This window comes from Gopherus evgoodei, chromosome 18, assembly GCF_007399415.2.
Source record: "Gopherus evgoodei ecotype Sinaloan lineage chromosome 18, rGopEvg1_v1.p, whole genome shotgun sequence".
NCBI classification, from domain to species: domain Eukaryota; kingdom Metazoa; phylum Chordata; order Testudines; family Testudinidae; genus Gopherus; species Gopherus evgoodei.
In genome coordinates, this window is record NC_044339.1 from 54,537 (window position 1) to 61,759 (window position 7,223).

Below are 7,223 nucleotides of genomic sequence, written 5' to 3' on the forward strand. Positions count from 1 at the left end.
TTGGGCCCCTGGATCTAGGGATAGAGTCCCCAGGAGTTCGGCCCCTGGAGTTATGGTTATTGCCGCCAGGGGTTGAGCCCCTGGAGCTAGGTTTAGAGGACCCAGGGGCTCGGCCCTGGAGCTAGGGTAAGGACCCCTAGGGGTTGGGACCCTGTAGCTATTGTTAGGGGACCCAGGGGTTCGTCCTCTGAAACTAAGGCTAGGGCCCCCAGGGGTTGGGCCGCTGGAGCTAGGGTTAGGGCCCCCAGGGGTTGACCCCTGGAGCTAGTGTTAGGGGACCCAGGGGTTGGGCACCTGGAGCTAGGGTTAGGGCCCCCAGAGATTGGGCCCCTGGAGCTAGGGTTAGGGGACCCAGGGGTTGGGCCCCCGGAGCTTGGGTTAGGGCCCCCAGGGGTTGGGCCCCTAGAGCTATGATTAGGAGACTCAGGGTTTTGGCCCCTGAAGCTACAGTTAGGGCCGCCAGGGGTTGGGCCCCTGGAGCTAGGGTTAGGGGACCCAGGGTTTGGTCCCCTGGAGCTAGGGTTAGGGCCCCCAGGGATTTGGACCCTGAAGCTAGGCTTAGGGGATTCAGGGGTTGGGCCCCTGGAGCTAGGGTTAGGGCCCCCACGTGTTGGGCCCCTGGAGCTAGGGTTAGGGCCCCCAGGGGTTTGGACCCTGGAGCTAGGATTAGGGGATTCAGGGGTTGGGCCCCTGGAGCTAGGGTTAGGGGACCCAGGTGTTTGGCCCCTGGAGCTCGGGTTAGGGCCCCCAGGGGTTGGGCCCCTAGAGCTATGACTAAAGGACTCAGGGTTTCGGCCCCTGAAGCTAAGGTTAGGGCTCCCAGGGGTTGGGCTTTTGGAGCTGCGGTTAGGGGACCCAGGGGTCGGGCCCCTGGAGCTAGGGTTAGGATCCCCAGGAGTTTGGACCCTGGAGCTAGGGTTAGGGGATTCAGGGGTTGGGCCCCTGGAGCTAGGGTTAGGGCCCCCAGGGGTTGGACCCTTGGAGCTAGGGTTAAGGGACCCAGGGGTTGTGCCCCTGAAGCTAGGTTTAGGGGACCCAGGGGTTGCGCCGCTGGAGCTAGGGTTAGAGGACCCATCGGTTCGGTCCCTGTAACTAGGGTTAGGGCCCGCAGGGGCTAGGCCACTGCAGCTAGGCTTAGGGGACCCAGGGGATGGACCCCTACAGTTAGGGTTAGGGCCCCCCAGCGGTTGGGCCCCTGGAGCTAGGGTTATGGGACCCAGGGGTTGGGCCCCTGGAGCTAGGATTTAGGGACCCAGGGGTTATGCCCCTGGGGCTAGGGTTAGAGGACCCAGGAGTTCGGCACCTGGAGCTGGGGTTAGGGCCCCCAGGGGCTGGGCCCCTGGACCTCATGTTAGGGCCCCCAGGGGTTTGGACCCTATACCGAGTGTTAGGGGACCCAGGGGTTTACTCCCTGGAGCTAGGGTTAGGGGACCCAGGGGTTGGTTCCCTGGAGCTTGGGTTAGAGCCACTAGCAGTTGGGCCCCTGGAGCTAGGGTTAGGGGACCCAGGGTTGGGCCCCTGGAGCTAGGGATAGGGCCCTCAGGGGTTGGGCCCCTGGAGCTAGGGTAGGGCCCCCAGGGTTTGGGCCCCTGGAGCAAAGGTTAGAGCACCCAGGGGTTGAGCCCCTGGAGCTAGGGTTAGGGCACCCAGGTTTTGGGCCCCTGGAAATGGGGTTAGGACCTACAGCACTTGGCCCCTGGAGCTAGGGTTAGGGCCCCCAGGGGTTTGACCCCTGGAGCTAGTGTTAGGGGAGCCAGGGGTTGGGCACCTGGAGTTAGGGTTAGGGCCCACAGAGGTTGGGCCCCTCGAGCTAGGGTTAGGGGACCCAGGGGTTGGGCCCCTAGAGCTATGATTAGGGGTCTCAGGGTTTCGGCCCCTGAAGCTAGGGTTAGGGCCCCCAGGGGTTGGGCTCCTGGAGCTACGGTTAGGGCTCCCAGGGGTTGGGCCCCAGGAGCTAGGGTTAGGGGACCCAGGGTTTGTGCCCCTGAAGCTAGGGTTAGGGGACCGAGGGCCTGGGCCCCTGGAGCTAGGGTTATGGGACCCAGGGGTTGGGCCTCTGGAGCTAAGTTTAAGGCCCCCAGGGGTTGGGCCCCTTGAGCTAGGTTTAGGGGACCCACGGGTTGGGCCCCTGGAGCTAGGATTAAGGCCCCGAGGGGTTGGGCTCATGGATCTAGGGTTAGGGGACCTAGGGGTTGGGCCCCTGGAATTAGGGTTAGGACCTCCAGCGCTGGCCCCTGGAGCTAGGGTTAGGGTCCCCAGGGGTTGGGCCCCTGGAGCTAGGGTTAGGGCCCCCAGGGGTTGGGCTCATGGAGCTAGGGTTAAGGGACCTAGGGGTTACGGCCCTAGAGCTAGGGTAAGGGCCTCCAGCGCTTGGGCCCCTGTAGCCAGGGGTAGGGCCTTCAGTGGTTGGGTCCCTGGAGCTAGGGTTGGGGGACCCAGGGGCTCGGCCCTGGAGCTAGGGTAAGGACCCCTAGGGGTTGGGACCCTGGAGCTATTGTTAGGGGACCCAGGGGTTCGTCCCCTGAAGCTAAGGTTAGGGCCCCCAAGGGTTGGGCCCCTGAAGCTAGAGTTATGGGACCCAGGGGTTGGGCCCTTGGAGCTCAGGTTAGGGTACCCAGGTGTTTGGCCCCTGGAGCTCGGGTTAGGGCCCACAGGGGTTGGGCCCCTAGAGCTATGACTAGGGGACTCAGAGTTTTGGCCCCTGAAGCTAAGGTTAGTGCTCCCAGGGGTTGGGCTCCTGGTGCTATGGTTAGGGGACCCAGGGGTTCAGCCCCTGGAGCTAGGGTTGGATTCGCAGTGGTTTGGACACTGGAGCTACGGTTAGGGGACCCAGGGGTTTTGCCCCTGGAGCTAGGGTTAGGGCCCCCAGGGGTTGGACCCTTGGAGCTAAGGTTAAGGGACCCAGGGGTTGTGCCACTGAAGCTAGGGTTAGGGGACCCAGGGGTTGGGCCACTGGAGCTACGGTTAGAGGACCCATCGGTTGGGCCCCTGGAACTAGGGTTAGGGCCCCCAGGGGTTGGGCCCCTGGAGCTACGGTTAGGGGACCCAGGGGTTTTGCCCCTGGGGCTAGGGTTAGAGGACCCAGGGGTTCGGCGCCTGGAGCTACGGTTAGGGGACCCAGGGTTTGGGCCCCTGGAGCTAGGGTTAGGGGACCCAGGGTTGGGCCCCTGGAGCTAGGGATAGGGCCCTGAGCGGTTGGGCCCCTGGAGCTAGGGTAGGGCCCCCTGGGGTTGGGCCCCTGGAGCTAAGGTTAGAGCACCCAGGGGTTGAGCCCCTGGAGCAAGGGTTAGGGCACCCAGATGTTGGGACCCTGGAACTAGGGTTAGGGCCTCCAGCGCTTGGCCCCTCGAGCTACGGGTAGGGGACCCAAGAGGTTTGATCCCTGGAGCTAGTGTTAGGGCCACCAGGGGTTGGGTCCCTGGAGCTAAGGTTAGGGGCCCCAGGGATTGGGCCCCTGGGGCTAGGGTTAGCGGACCCAGGGGCTGGGACCCTAGAGCTAGCGTTAGGGAACCCAGCGGTTGGGCCCCTGGATCTAGGGATAGAGCCCCCAGGAGTTCGGCCCCTGGAGTTATGGTTAGGGCCGCCAGGGGTTGGGTCCCTGGAGCTAGGTTTAGAGGACCCAGGGGCTCGGCCCTGGAGCTAGGGTAAGGACCCCGAGGGGTTGGGCCCCTAGAGCTATGATTAGGAGACTCAGGGTTTTGGCCCCTCAAGCTACGGTTAGGGCCTCCAGGGGTTGGGCCCCTGGAGCTAGGGATAGGGGACCCAGGGTTTGGGCCCCTGGAGCTAGGGTTAGGGCTTCCAGGGATTTGGACCCTGGAGCTAGGGTTAGGGCCCCCAGGGGTTTGGACCCTGGAGCTCGGGTTAGGGCCCCCAGGGGTTGGGCCCCTAGAGCTATGACTAGGGGACTCAGGGTTTCGGCCCCTGAACCTAAGGTTAGGGCCCCCAGGGGTTGGGCTTTTGGAGCTGCGGTTAGGGGACCCAGGGATCGGGCCCCTGGAGCTAGGGTTAGGATCCCCAGGGGTTTGGACCCTGGAGCTAGGGTTAGGGGATTCAGGGGTTGGGCCCCTGGAGCTAGGGTTAGGGCCCCCAGGGGTTGGACCCTTGGAGCTAGGGTTAAGGGACCCAGGGGTTGTGCCTCTGAAGCTAGGGTTAGAGGACCCATCGGTTCGGCCCCTGGAACTAGGGATAGGGCCCGCAGGGGTTAGGCCACTGCAGCTAGGCTTAGGGGACCCAGGGGTTGGGCCCCTGGAGCTAGGATTAAGGGACCCAGGGGTTTTGCCCCTGGGGCTAGGGTTAGAGGACCCAGGGGTTCGGCACCTGGAGCTGGGGTTAGGGCCCCCAGGGGCTGGGCCCCTGGAGCTCATGTTAGGGCCCCCAGGGGTTTGGACCCTATACCGAGTGTTAGGGGACCCAGGGGTTTACTCCCTGGAGCTAGGGTTAGGGGACCCAGGGGTTGGTTGCCTGGAGCTTGGGTTTGGGCCCCCAGGGTTTGGGCCCCTGGAGCTAGGGTTAGGGGACCCAGGGTTGGGCCCCTGGAGCTAGGGATAGGGCCCTCAGGGGTTGGGCCCCTGGAGCTATGGTAGGGCCCCCAGGGTTTGGGCCCCTGGAGCAAAGGTTAGAGCACCCAGGGGTTGAGCCCCTGGAGCTAGGGTTAGGGAACCCAGGTGTTGGGCCCCTGGAACTAGGGTTAGGACCTACAGCGCTTGGCCCCTGGAGCTAGGGTTAGGGCCCGCAGGGGTTAGGCCACTGCAGCTAGGCTTAGGGGACCCAGGGTTTGGACCCCTGCAGTTAGGGTTAGGGCCCCCCAGGGATTTGGCCCCTGGAGCTAGGGTTAGGGGACCCAGGGGTTGGGCCCCTGGAGCTAGGATTAAGGGACCCAGGGTTTTGCCCCTGGGGCTAGGGTTAGAGGACCCAGGGGTTCGGCACCTGGAGCTGGGGTTAGGGCCCCCAGGGGCTGGGCCCCTGGACCTCATGTTAGGGCCCCCAGGGGTTTGGACCCTATACCGAGTGTTAGGGGACCCAGGGGTTTACTCCCTGGAGCTAGGGTTAGGGTACCCAGGGGTTGGTTCCCTGGAGCTTGGGTTAGAGCCACTAGCAGTTGGGCCCCTGGAGCTAGGGTTAGGGGATCCAGAGTTGGGCCCCTGGAGCTAGGGTTAGGGCCCCCAGGGTTTGGGCCCCTGGAGCTAGGGTTAGGGGACCCAGGGTTGGGCCCCTGGAGCTAGGGATAGGGCCCTCAGGGGTTGGGCCCCTGGAGCTAGGGTAGGGCCCCCAGGGTTTGGGCCCCTGGAGCAAAGGTTAGAGCACCCAGGGGTTGAGCCCCTGGAGCTAGGGTTAGGGCAACCAGGTGTTGGGCCCCTGGAACTAGGGTTAGGACCTACAGCGCTTGGCCCCTGGAGCTAGGGTTAGGGCCCCCAGGGGTTTGACCCCTGGAGCTAGTGTTAGGGGAGCCAGGGGTTGGGCACCTGGAGCTAGGGTTACGGCCCACAGAGGTTGGGCCCCTCGAGCTAGGGTTAGGGGACCCAGGGGTTGGGCCCCTGGAGCTAGGATTAATTGACCCAGGGTTTTGCCCCTGGGGCTAGGGATAGAGGATCCAGCGGTTCGGCCCCTGGAGCTCATGTTAGGGCCCCCAGGGGTTTGGACCCTATACCGAGTGTTAGGGGACCCAGGGTTTGGTTCCCTGGAGCTTGGGTTAGAGCCACTAGCGGTTGGGCCCCTGGAGCTAGGGTTAGGGGACACAGGGTTGGGCCCCTGGAGCTAGGGTTAGGGCCCCCAGGGTTTGGGCCCCTGGAGCTAGGGTTAGGGGACCCAGGGTTGGGCCCCTGGAGCTAGGGATAGGGCCCTCAGGGGTTGGGCCCCTGGAGCTAGGGTAGAGCCCCCAGGGTTTGGGCCCCTGGAGCAAAGGTTAGAGCACCCAGGGGTTGATCCCCTGGAACTAGGGTTAGGACCTACAGCGCTTGGCCCCTGGAGCTAGGGCTAGGGCCCACAGATGTTGGGCCCCTTGAGCTAGGGTTAGGGGACCCAGGGGTTGGGCCCCTAGAGCTAGGGTTAGGGGTCTCACGGTTTCGGCCCCTGAAGCTAGGGTTAGGGCCCCCAGGGGTTGGGCTCCTGGAGCTATGGTTAGGGCTCCCAGGGGTTGGACCCCAGGAGCTAGGGTTAGGGGACCCAGGGTTTGTGCCCCTGAAGCTAGGGTTAGCGGACCGAGGGCCTGGGCCCCTGGAGCTAGAGTTATGGGACCCAGGTGTTGGGCCCCTGGAGCTAAGTTTAAGGCCCCCAGGGGTTGGGCCCCTTTAGCTAGGTTTAGGGGACCCACGGGTTGGGCCCCTGGAGCTAGGATTAGGGCCCCCAGGGGTTGGGCTCATGGATCTAGGGTTAGGGGACCTAGGGGTTGGGCCCCTGGAATTAGCGTTAGGACCTCCAGCGCTTGGCCCCTGGAGCTAGGGTTAGGGTCCCCAGGGGTTGGGACCCTGGAGCTAGTGTTATGGGATCCAGGTGTTGGGCACCTGGAGCTAGGGTTAGGGCCCCCAGAGGTTGAGCCCCTCGAGCTAGGGTTAGGGGACCCAGGGGTTGGGCCCCTAGAGCTATGGTTAGGGGTCTCAGGGTTTCGGCCCCTGAAGCTAGGGTTAGGGCCTCCAGGGGTTGGGCTCCTGGAGCTACGGGTAGGGCTCCCAGGGGTTGGGCCCCAGGAGCTAGGGTTAGGAGACCCAGGGTTTGGGCCTCTGGAGCTAGGGTTAGGGGACCGAGGGGCTGGGCCCCTGGAGCTAGGGTTATGGGACCCAGGGGTTGGGCCCCTGGAGCTAAGTTTAAGACCCCCAGGGGTTGGGCCCCTGGAGCTAGGTTTAGGGGACCCACGGGTTGGGCCCCTGGGGCTAGGGTTAGGGCCCCCAGGGGTTGGGCTCATGGAACTAGGGTTAGGGCACCTAGGGGTTGGGCCCCTGGAGCTAGAGTTAGGGCCTCCAGCGCTTGGGCCCCTGGAGCCAGCGGTAGGGGACCCAGGGGTTGGGCCCCTGGAGCTAGTGTTAGGGCCCCCAGGGGTTGGGCCCCTGGAGCTAGGGTTAGGGGACTCAGGGGTTGAGCCCCTGGAGCTAGGGTTAGGAGACCGAGGGGCTGGGCCCTTGGAGCTAGGGTTATGGGACCCAGGGGTTGGGCCCCTAGGTTTAAAACCCCCAGGGGTTGAGCCCCTGGAGCTAGGGTTAGGGGACCGAGGGGCTGGGCCCCTGGAGCTA